Source organism: Babylonia areolata, chromosome 8 (genome assembly GCF_041734735.1).
Source record: "Babylonia areolata isolate BAREFJ2019XMU chromosome 8, ASM4173473v1, whole genome shotgun sequence".
Taxonomy (NCBI): Eukaryota; Metazoa; Mollusca; class Gastropoda; order Neogastropoda; family Buccinidae; genus Babylonia; species Babylonia areolata.
In genome coordinates this window covers 34,574,266-34,586,765 of record NC_134883.1, presented here as the reverse complement: position 1 = coordinate 34,586,765, position 12,500 = coordinate 34,574,266, and positions in this window count along the sequence as shown.

Sequence of the window (12,500 nt, the reverse complement as noted above, 5' to 3'; positions counted from 1 at the left end):
GTACTTTGATTAATTGTTCTCCAACAGTGTGTAAGCAAGGAAAATCGGCGAGTGTAAGTATGCGTGTGTATCTCTGTGTACTTGTGTGTTCGAGATTATGTGTATAATGCTTGTGTGACACGTGTGTGTGTTTGAAGATTTTCATGTGGCAATGTTTTGTATGATTTTCATGTTTCCGTAATTGTAGTCTTTGATTCATCCATTTATGTGACTATTATAATCTATTTGGTTTTTTCTATGTCATTTATTATTCATACTTAGTTCATTTATTACAATGTATGTATGTGTGTGTATGCGTGTGTGAGGGCATGGTGTAAAGAAGCTTCCAGCTTATCCATTTTACCCTCAATAAAACGTTTGTCATTGTCATTGTCATTGTCTCTCTCCCATATAAATAATCTGTTCAGTTTTGTCAGCTGAGGCATGTTCCGAGAGTTTTACCCAATGGCATGATCACGCTGACAGAAAGACAGGGAAAACTTAGGGAATATATGCCAAAGATTTTGCCATTGAAAAATGGTTTTTATCACTTCAATAACTTTCACATATACATACACGTGCGTGCGTATATGCACACAGACACACATTCGCACGCTCCTCGGCCCCCCTCCCCCACACACACACTCACACACACACACACGCACGCATACACACACACGCACGTACGCATCAGACAACAATTACAGACACAAATACAGACAGACAGACATACAGACACACACACACACACACACACACACACACACACACACACACACACACACACACACACGTGAGCGCGTGTGTATGTAAAAATACTTGTTATATTCATGAGCATGAACCCTATGCTTGTTCGGCATACAGTTGGATGTATACACTTATCCACCGGCTTTCATGCTGGCTTTAAACAAGAAAACAGACACAGACATACCTAAACTGATTCACAGGCATGCCCCCCCACTTCCTATACTTACAACTACACACGCAGACACACACACGCAGACACACACACACACACACACACACACACACACACACACACACACATACACACACTCCTCCACCCACTCCCCCATCCCTCACTGTCCCCCCTCAATCCCCCTCCGCCCCCTTTTTCTTTTCTTTTTTTTTTTTCTTTTTTGTTGTTGTTGTCTAATATCACTTAAAGTGGAAAGACGTGACACTGAAAACTACTGCTACTACTACTACTACTACTACTACTACAATACACACACACACACACACACACACACACACACACACACACACACACACACACACCACGCGCTAGCAGATATTGCAAATGTTATATAGGAGAAAAAAAGGGCTGGGGGGCGGAAGGGGGAGGGGGGGGGGGGGGGGGCATTTTTTGGCAAAGGGCACGTTACGGGATGTAAGTACATAGGGAGGACATTTTCAGGGCAAGGTACATTTCAGAACGAGGCTAAAACCCAATAAATGGGACATTTTGGCCGTTAAGAATGTCCGCAGGGTACGGACATTATGAACGGTGAGAAAGTCCCCGGGAAACATTTCCAGTGGTCAATTTTGTCCCCCCCGGGGACGTTTCCAGGTAGGGGACAATCTGGGATACTACACCGGGGTAGAAAGTAGCCTAGGCTATTTCTTACTCGGGGTAAGAACTAGCCAGGGATAGAGTTCGGCCTGTTACACCGGCATACACACCAAGCGAGTCGTGATTGTTCTCTCCCTTTGCACAAGCATCCCCCATTCCGAATCCTTTAGTTCGTCATCATGCAGTCTTCAGCAAACAGTCCAGATTGTAATCGCACCTTCTGGTACCAAAATAGACAATCTGAAATAGGGAGGGAGGGAGGGAGGGACACAGAAAGAAGGAGGGGCAGAAGGAGGAGGAGTGAGGAGAGAAAAATGGATAGGGGAGAGAAGAGCAGGAATACGGGGAAAGAGAGACAGACAGACAGACAGAGAGAGAGACAGAGAGAGTGTGTGAGTGTGTGTGTGTGTGTGTGTGTGTGTGTGTGTGTGTGTGTGTGTGTGTGTGTTCTCTCTCTCTCTCTCTGTCTCTGTCTCTCTCTCTCTCACCAACTCACTCACTCCCTCCAGACAGAATCAAATCAATATTCCAAACAATTCAAAGGCGCATCAAAGGTCATCTGGGTGCTCAGAAAACATATAGAGATACAAAAACACGCAGAAAGAAACCAAAACCTATATAACAACATTTGTATGATCAAACACACACACACACACAGACACAGAGAGAGAGAGAGAGAGAGAGAGCCAGACAGACAGACAGAGAGAGAGAGAGAGAGAGGGAGAGAGAGAGAGAGAGATCATAAACAACACTTAAGCATTCGTATAAAAAGGGGACAGCCGCGGCAGATTAAAAAAAAAATGAAAGAGAACATAGGGGGAGGGGGAGGGGGGAGGGGTGAAGAAACAGAAGTGGGTAACACAAACACACATTAAAGCACAACTTTCTCGCTTCAAAGAGAATATACAAAAATAAACAAATAAATAGATAATAAGCGCGAGCGCGCGCACACACACACACACACACACGCACGCACACACACACACACACACACACACACATTTGCGCGCACGCATACGCGCACGTTACCTTACCCTAAACATGAAAAGAAAAAAAAAAGATAAAAAAAAAAAAAAAACAGCGCAGAGGACTGATACTTGCGCATGCCCAATGCTCAAATCAGGACTCTAAAGCCTTCCAAAAGTTCCATCAAACCCAATGAATTCTACAAGATAGACCAATAAATGAACGAACGAATGAATGAATAAACAGAGGGATTAATGAATGAATGAATGAATGACATTCGTCTCTGAAGGCAAATCACAAACAACTAACAAACAAACAAGCAAACAAAACAACAAAGCAATAAACAACGAATGGACCAAACACGTGACAAACACACTGAAAGAAAACAGTTTTCAATCCTTCCAGGATGACAAAGGGATGTCAGGACTGGCTGTAATACACCAACCTGGATCTTTGCAAGGCCACGAAAGTCGTTTACTTTCCCTCTGGCTTGCTGTGTTCTTTATGTCTGTCTCGCTCCCTGTATACCTCGCCCTCTATGCTGAACATCCGAACGAGAATCCAGGAGAAAAACAACAGGGGATAAACAATCCATTTGTCAATGTAAAGCAAATTCAATCGCAAAAGCCGAAGCTTTCTGAGTTCTCCCAGCACAAAAAAAAAAAAAAAAAGAAAGGAAAAGATTTGGAATTCTCTTTGTCTGTTTGCCTGAAAGGAAACAGGAAATTGTCATCCTGTGTCGCGTTTATAAAATATATGTTCAAAACAGTTCTGTGTTGTTTAGCGAATAAGGTTACTTCAGTCTGTTCTACAGGATAAGGCCATTTTGCGTGCGTGCATGCGTGCGTGCGTGTGTGCGTGCATGCATGCGTGTGTGTGTGTGTGTTGTGTGTGTGTATTTATTCACCTTTTTTTTTTTTTACATTATAATCATTATTTATTTATTTATTTGTGTAAGCTTATCTATTATTTATTCACCTTTTTTTTCTTTTTTTCCCATCAAGGCCTGACTAAGCGCGTTGGGTTACGCTGCTGGTCAGGCATCTGCTTGGCAGATGTGGTGTAGCGTATATGGATTTGTTCGAACGCAGTGACGCCTCCTTGAGCTACTGAAACTGAAACTGAAACTGTGTGTGTGTGTGTGTGTGTGTGTGTGTGTGTGTGTGTGTGTGTGTGTGTGTGTGTGTTAGAGAGAAGAAAAGAAGAAGAAAAAGGAGAGAGAGAGAGAGAGAGATGTGCGTGCGTGTGTGCGTGCGTGCGTGCGTGCGTGTGTGAAATGTTTTACTTTAATGAGCTGGAATAAACTTGCAATACACTGCTGACATCAAGGGAACCAGGATGACACCAGTTTCCACAACAGCCCACGTTTCTGGGTCACAGTAACCTCATCATTCAGCAATATAACAGCAGCAAAGAAACATAAGCAGCAACAGTAACAATCGTCAACAGAAGTCAGAAGCAGCTATAAAACAGCAACAACAGAAGAAATCTCTCTCTCTCTCTCTTTCTCTCTCTCTCTCTCTCTCTCTAATCACTTACACAGACCCACCGACCGACCGACATGGACATACAGACAGACAGACACATGTACACACGCACGTACGTACGCACGCACGCACGCACGCGCACACATACACTGAAGAGACGTATTCAACCACCAAAGCCACACATAATCACGCATGTACACGCACAAACAAGTATGCACACACGCACGCAATCACGCGTGTGAACAAGACAAACCAACACGACAGAAGAATATACAAAATAAGACAGAGAAATTAGGGCCAGAAACTCATTATTCTCTCACAGTTGTAACAACAAAGACTGGAAAAACAACAACAGCAACAAAAACTAATTCCATAACAGCAATAACGACGGAAATAAAAATTAAAAATAAAAATAAATTCACAGACAGTCATGCCATGCAAATATTTTTCAGTTCATACTTTGGATTGATTGACTGATTGGTTGATATGGATACTTATATAACACCTATCCTCGGTCGGAGACCAAGTTGTAAGCGCTTTACAAACACGGAGTCATTTACACAACAGGCTGCCTACCTGGGTAGAGCCGACTGACGGCTGCCATTGGGCACTCATCATTCGTTTCCTGTGTCATTCAATCAGATTTCAGGTACGCACACATACACACTCAGGCAAACATGTAACATTCAACATTGTACGTGTATGTAGGAATGCTCTACTCCAAAGCATCAGTAGATTCGTTGATTTGACACTGTAATTTCTAGTCGTCCGATGTGAAATCGGACAATCTCTGATTGTAAATATCACATTTCATTGGTCAATACTGGCTCCAAATATGTCTGGACACTCTGGCCACATTGGGACCAAACCAACCACTGTGACCCTTTTACTTCCCTGAAAATCTACATTGCCGCAATGACAGGTTAAAATGGAACCTGGGAAAAATACATTAATAAACCTCAATGTTGATAAAAACCGTGGAACATAACGAGACCTACAACAACAACAAAAAAAAAGAAAAAAAAAGAGAGAGAGTAAAAAGGGGGGGGGTGAGAAGGGTGGAGAGGGAGACAGGTAAGGGTGGTGAGGGAGACAGGTAAGGGTGGTGAGGAGACAGGTAAGGGTGGAGAGGGAGACAGGTAAGGGTGGAGAGGAGACAGGTAAGGGTGGTGAGGGAGACAGGTAAGGGTGGAGAGGGAGACAGGTAAGGGTGTGAGAGGGAGACAGGTAAGGGTGGAGAGGGAGACAGGTAAGGGTGTGTGAGGGAGACAGGTAAGGGTGGTGAGGGAGACAGGTAAGGGTGGTGAGGGAGACAGGTAAGGGTGGAGAGGGAGACAGGTAAGGGTGGTGAGGAGACAGGTAAGGGTGGTGAGGGAGACAGGTAAGGGTGGAGAGGGAGACAGGGAGACAGGTAAGGGTGGAGAGGGAGACAGGTAAGGGTGGTGAACGAGACAGGTAAGGGTGGAGAGGGAGACAGGTAAGGGTGGTGAGGAGACAGGTAAGGGTGGTGAGGGAGACAGGTAAGGGTGGTGAGGGGAGACAGGTAAGGGTGGAGAGGAGACAGGTAAGGGTGGAGAGGGAGACAGGTAAGGGTGGTGAGGAGACAGGTAAGGGTGGAGAGGAGACAGGTAAGGGTGGTGAGGGAGACAGGTAAGGGTGGTGAGGAGACAGGTAAGGGTGGTGAGGGAGACAGGTAAGGGTGGAGAGGAGACAGGTAAGGGTGGTGAGGGAGACAGGTAAGGGTGGAGAGGAGACAGGTAAGGGTGGTGAGGAGACAGGCAAGGGTGGTGAGGGAGACAGGTAAGGGTGGTGAGGGAGACAGGTAAGTGTGGAGAGGAGACAGGTAAGGGTGGAGAGGAGACAGGTAAGGGTGGAGAGGGAGACAGGTAAGGGTGGAGAGGAGACAGGTAAGGGTGGAGAGGGAGACAGGTAAGGGTGGTGAGGGAGACAGGGAGACAGGTAAGGGTGGAGAGGGAGACAGGTAAGGGTGGAGAGGGAGACAGGTAAGGGTGGAGAGGAGACAGGTAAGGGTGGTGAGGAGACAGGTAAGGGTGGAGAGGGAGACAGGTAAGGGTGGTGAGGGAGACAGGTAAGGGTGGAGAGGAGACAGGTAAGGGTGGAGAGGGAGACAGGTAATGGTGGTGAGGGAGACAGGTAAGGGTGGTGAGGGAGACAGGTAAGGGTGTGAGAGGGAGACAGGTAAGGGTGTGAGAGGGAGACAGGTAAGGGTGGTGAGGAGACAGGTAAGGGTGTGAGAGGGAGACAGGTAAGGGTGGAGAGGGAGACAGGTAAGGGTGGTGAGGGAGACAGGTAAGGGTGGAGAGGGAGACAGGTAAGGGTGGTGAGGAGACAGGTAAGGGTGGTGAGGAGAGAGGTAAGGGTGGTGAGGGAGACAGGTAAGGGTGGAGAGGGAGACAGGTAAGGGTGGAGAGGAGACAGGTAAGGGTGGTGAGGGAGACAGGTAAGGGTGGTGAGGGAGACAGGTAAGGATGGAGAGGGAGACAGGTAAGGGTGGAGAGGGAGACAGGTAAGGGTGGTGAGGAGACAGGTAAGGGTGGAGAGGGAGACAGGTAAGGGTGGTGAGGGAGGACAGGTAAGGGTGGTGAGGGAGACAGGTAAGGGTGGAGAGGAGACAGGTAAGGGTGGTGAGGGAGACAGGTAAGGGTGGTGAGGGAGACAGGTAAGGGTGGTGAGGGAGACAGGTAAGGGTGGAGAGGGAGACAGGTAAGGGTGGTGAGGGAGACAGGTAAGGGTGGTGAGGGAGACAGGTAAGGGTGGAGAGGGAGACAGGTAAGGGTGGAGAGGGAGACAGGTAAGGGTGGTGAGGGAGACAGGTAAGGGTGGTGAGGAGACAGGTAAGGGTGGTGAGGAGACAGGTAAGGGTGGTGAGGAGAACAGGTAAGGGTGGGAGAGGGAGACAGGTAAGGGTGGAGAGGGAGACAAGGTAAGGGTGGTGAGGGAGACAGGTAAGGGTGGTGAGGGAGACAGGTAGGGTTGGAGTGAGACAGGTAAGGGTGGTGAGGGAGACAGGTAAGGGTGGTGAGGAGACAGGTAAGGGTGGTGAGGAGACAGGTAAGGGTGGTGAGGGAGACAGGTAAGGGTGGTGAGGGAGACATGTAAGGGTGGAGAGGGAGACAGGTAAGGGTGGTGAGGAGACAGGTAAGGGCGGTGAGGGAGACTGGTAAGGGTGGTGAGGAGACAGGTAAGGGTGGAGAGGGAGACAGGTAAGGGTGGTGAGGAGACAGGTAAGGGTGGAGAGGAGACAGGTAAGGGTGGTGAGGAGACAGGTAAGGGTGGTGAGGTGAGGAAGGATGTAGGAAGAACGAGAGACACACAGACAAACTGAAGGAGAGACCCATGGAGACAGACTGTTAACCCTTTCACCGCCAAGCTCGCATTTATGCACAGGCGTGGTAGAGGACCCATGTCACTGAAAGGTGACCATTCATTGGTCTGTTATCCATGAACCTACTGCTTTTAATGTTTGGTGGTAGGATAGGCCATATTTTCTATACATCGCAGAGGGAATCCCCAGCAATTCTTAGCCATTGTCTTTTCTGTGTTTATACTACAAGGGGATTTTGTACTCTAAATTGACTGGCGGTGAAAGGGTTAATGCACTGCTGTGGTGGAGAAGAAAAACAACAGCGACAGATATAAGAATAAAACCTGCTTCAAGCTCTTCTTTCTCGCTACCAGAGAAGACTGGTGGTAATACCCAGCTGGCTTTGCGCACGGATACTGAAGCTGTTTGCCGCACACCCATCCTCCTCTGTGTGTGTGTGTGTGTGTGTGTGTGTGTGTGTGTGTGTGTGTGTGTGTGTGTGTGTGTGTGTGTGTGTGTGTGTGTGTGTGTTCCCATTCAAAACTTCTCTTTTTTAAAACACTCCTCAAAAATCCGACCTACTCAAGAACCATAAACTTTCATTTGTACTTAAACGTGCACATACTCTGGCGCGAGCACGCACACACATACGCGCTCATAAACAGATTCTCCCACACCACTATCTCCAATCCTTCCCCCCCTCCACCGACCTCCCCCCCCCCCCCACTCTCTCTCTGTCTCTCTGCGCCTGAGCTCCCATTTTAGTACTCTGTGTGTGTGTGTGTGTGTGTGTGTGTGTGTGTGTGTGTGTGTTCCCATTCAAAACTTCTCTTTTTAAAACACTCCTCAAAAATCCGACCTACTCAAGAACCATAAACTTTCATTTGTACTTAAACGTGCACATACACTGGCGCGAGCACGCACACACATACGCGCTCGTAAACAGATTCTCCCACACCACTATCTCCAATCCCCCCCTCCCCTCCTCCCCCGACCTCCCCCCCCCCACGTCCCCCCCCCCTCTCTCTCTGTGTCTCTGCGCCTGACCTCCCGTTTTAGTACTCTGTGTGTGTGTGTGTGTGTGTGTGTGTGTGTGTGTGTGTGTGTGTGTGTGTGTTCCCATTCAAAACTTCTCTTTTTAAAACACTCCTCAAAAATCCAACCTACTCAATAACCATAAACTTTCATTTGTACTTAAACGTGCACATATTCTGGCCTCCCCCGACTCCCCCCACCCCACCCCCCACCCCACCCCACCCCCGCCCTAACCCCACCCCCCCTCTCTCTCTCTCTCTCTGCGCCTGAGCTCCCGTTTTAGTACTCACACACACACACACACACACACACACACACACACACATGCGCGTAGACGTTGAGGCAGAGACGGGGTGGGGTGGGAAGGGGGGGGGGGCAGTGGGGGGTACGGGGGTGGGGGGGTGGGTGGGCTGAGATACACAGACAAAGAGAGAGAGAGAGAGAGGGAGAAAGAGTGCAAGACAGTACTGGCGAAATGGCGGACAGGCAGACAGGTAGAGACGGGAAGACAAGGAGAGAGGAAGGAGGGGAGGCAGATAGGTAGAGACGGGAAGGCAAGGAGAGAGGAAGGAGGGGAGGCAGATAGGTAGAGACGGGAAGGCAAGGAGAGAGGAAGGAGGGGAGGCAGATAGGTAGAGACGGGAAGACAAGAAGAGAGGAAGGAGGGGAGGAGACAGGTAGAGACGGGAAGGCAAGGAGAGAGGAAGGAGGGGAGGCAGACAGGTAGAGACGGGAAGGCAAGGAGAGAGGAAGGAGGGGAGGCAGACAGGTAGAGACGGGAAGGCAAGGAGAGAGGAAGGAGGGGAGGCAGACAGGTAGAGACGGGAAGGCAAGGAGAGAGGAAGGAGGGGAGGCAGACAGGTAGAGACGGGAAGGCAAGGAGAGAGGAAGGAGGGGAGGCAGACAGGTAGAGACGGGAAGGCAAGAAGAGAGGAAGGAGGGGAGGTACCGAGTGAAGGAGGGTTGGCGGATCCCACGCGCATGTTGGAAGCAGCATCACAAGGACACCAGCACCATTAAAAGATGACACACACAGAGACAGACAGACAGACAGACGGACAGAAAGACAGGACAAGGAGAGTTAGGAAAGAAGCAGAGACAGAGACACACAGTAGCAACGTACCGGTAATTCTTCTTCGTGGGCCGCGACTCCCACGTTCACTCGTGATGTTCAGGAGTGGGCTTTTACGTGTATGACCGTTTTGACCCCCGCCATGGAAGCAGTCATTCTCCGTTTTTAGCCGGAAGGGGGTGCGGGGGGTGGGGGGGGGGGGTGTATCGGTAATGAGAAGTAACCTTTTACAGTGACACAAGCCCATAGTAAGAATTAGCACACAAAAAAAAAGAAAAGAAAAAAAAAGAAGAAAAAAAACAGAAAAAAGGGAAGGGGATGAGGGGGATGGGGGGGGGACTCAAACTTTATGATAACAAGAACAAGAAAAGAAAGTTCGTTCTCAGTATTTCTAAAACGATGTCAAGGCCACGACAGGAAAATCTCTCTCCCCCGTCCCTCCTCTCTCTCTGTGAGCGAGTAAGCGCGCGCGCGCGCGTGTGTATGTGTGTGTGTGTGTGTGTGCGTGCGTGTGTGTGTGTGTGTGTGTGTGTGTGTGTGTGTGTGTGTGTGTGTGTGTGTGTGTGTGTGTGTGTGAGTGTGGTATGCTGTACTTGTCAATTTTCATCAAACTCCGATATCTTAAAATAAACAAAAATGCTGGAAGCTCCTTTGAACTTTCTTTGAGCCAAGATCAAAATCAACACCCAAAGGATAGTAATATTCAGTGGTTTGCGGGAAAAAAAAAACCCCGTTGTCCCCGAACACACATACACCGAAAATGTCTCCCTTAACTTTTGATCTTCAACAAATGCGTAAAATTAAATCAGAAAAGGAAAGATCAATTTTCATACAAACTCAATTTTTTTGTATTCATCAGTACAAACCGACCCAACCAACCTCAGCCCTGCGAGACATCAGATAACAGGAGGATAGACAGACAGACAGACGGACGGACAGAAACACGCATGCATGTGGACGTGTGCGTGCATGTTACGTGACTCCCACTCTTTCTCTGTCTCTGTGAACTCTGTTACATGGAACGCGTTCCTTCTTTCGCTTCGTCAAATCTCTGCACTGGGCTCTTTCATGTCTGGCCTTAAAGCCTTCTTTCCAAAAAGAACTCCCCCCCCCCCCCCCCCCCCCCCCACCCCCCCCCTGCCCCCTTTCCGGTCTACAGTTTGTGTAGCTTTCTGTTTACATGTATTTAGAAGTTTTGTCTTCTTCTGTTGTTTGTTTGGTTTGGATTTTGTTCCTTTTCCCTTTTTTGGTCATTGCTTTGAATCAGAGTTATGGAACGAACGTGGGTGTGCAACGACTGCTGTGAAAGCACTTCGATTTGTCACTGCACAAGATTCTGCGCAGTATTTTATTTTTTTCGCGTAATATTAACATTTTTTTTATTTTTTACCCAGTTTAAAGAGCTGGAGCAAACAAAACTACATTTAAACTACAACGACGAAAACAACACACACACACAAAAATAAGAAGTACAAAAATGGAGAAAGTGAACTGAAGAAAGGCGGACAGTCGGATGACAGAAGGATGAAACTGACAAGAGGAATGGACAGGGATGGAGGGGGGGTAGGAAGAGAGACAGACACAGACAGACAGGGAGAGACAGAGACCACATCTACTACCGTCGTGGAGAAGAGAGAGAGAGAGAGAGAGAGAGAGAGAGAGAGAGAGAGAGAGAGAGAGAGAGAGAGAGAGAGAGAGAGAGAGAGAGAGAGAGAGAGAGACGAAAAAAGAAAGAAAAAGTAACACTGACAGACATAACTATAAAACATGCTTCGAACTCCTAAGAAAGGGATTTCCGGACTGGCAGTAATACCCTTCGCACAGACACGAAAGCCTTTTTTTTTTCTTGTGTGTGTGTGTGTGTGTGTGTGTGTGTGTGTGTGTGTGTGTGTGTGTGTTTGTGTGTGTGTGTGTGATGTGTGTGTGTATGTGTGTGTGTGTGTGCGTGCGTGTGTGCTCTCTCTCTCTCTCTCTCGTTCACTACCTTTAAAGTTTTTCGCGTTGAATAAATAAATACATAAATAAAGAAATAAAAATAGATAAAAAGAAAAACAAAAATCATCAGCAACCGCCGAGCATCGCAGAGACCGTTCAAATGCACAACATACACGCACTCTGGCGGGTACACACACACACACACACACACACACACACACACACACACACACACACACACACACACACACATGCGCTCGTAAATTCCCTTCCCTCTCTCTCCTTAATTCTCGCCCAACCATAAACTGATACACACACACACACACACATGCGCGCGCGCGCGGAGTGGAAAGGGGGTTGTGTGAACAACAGGCGGGGTGAGGATCGTGGAGAAACTGAGGGGGGAGGAGGTGGTAGTGAGAAAAGGGAAAGGGAGGGAGACAGAGATACATACAGACCTAGAGAAAGAGAGGCGGTTGAGGGGAGTTGAAGTCGGGAGGAGGGAAGGATTTGATCGTAATAATCTGCAGTGGATGAATAACGACAAGAAGATAGGAAGAGAGACAGACAGACAGACACAAAGAGACTGCAAAATACCGACAATTCAAAGCGGCAAGTCTGCACAGATTGACCCAACACAGAAACAAACCATTGAAGACAAATTAGATAACAATCACCTTACCTACAGACTACAGTGCTAATTTGATACGTATTCATTCAGTTCCCGTTAATGATATATCGCTTCCCCACACCCCCTTTTTTTTCTTTTGAATAATTGTTAGCAGTATATAATTCTGTTTGTTGGGGAATTTGCACAGTTTGGTTAAAAACGTAAAAATGTACTGTGGAAACATCTGCTGTGATGTCAAATATTTGCTCATAAATTTGCTTAATGAAGCGTTTTATTGTGCTGTGGTTGAAATGTCCTTTTTAAACACACACACACACACACACACACACACACACACACACACACACACACACACACACACACACACACATATATATATATATATATCTATATACGCATATAAATTGTTATGTTATTATATATATATATATATATATATATATTATGTGTGTGTGCGTGCGTGCGTGCGTGTGTGTGTGTGTGTGTGTGTGTGT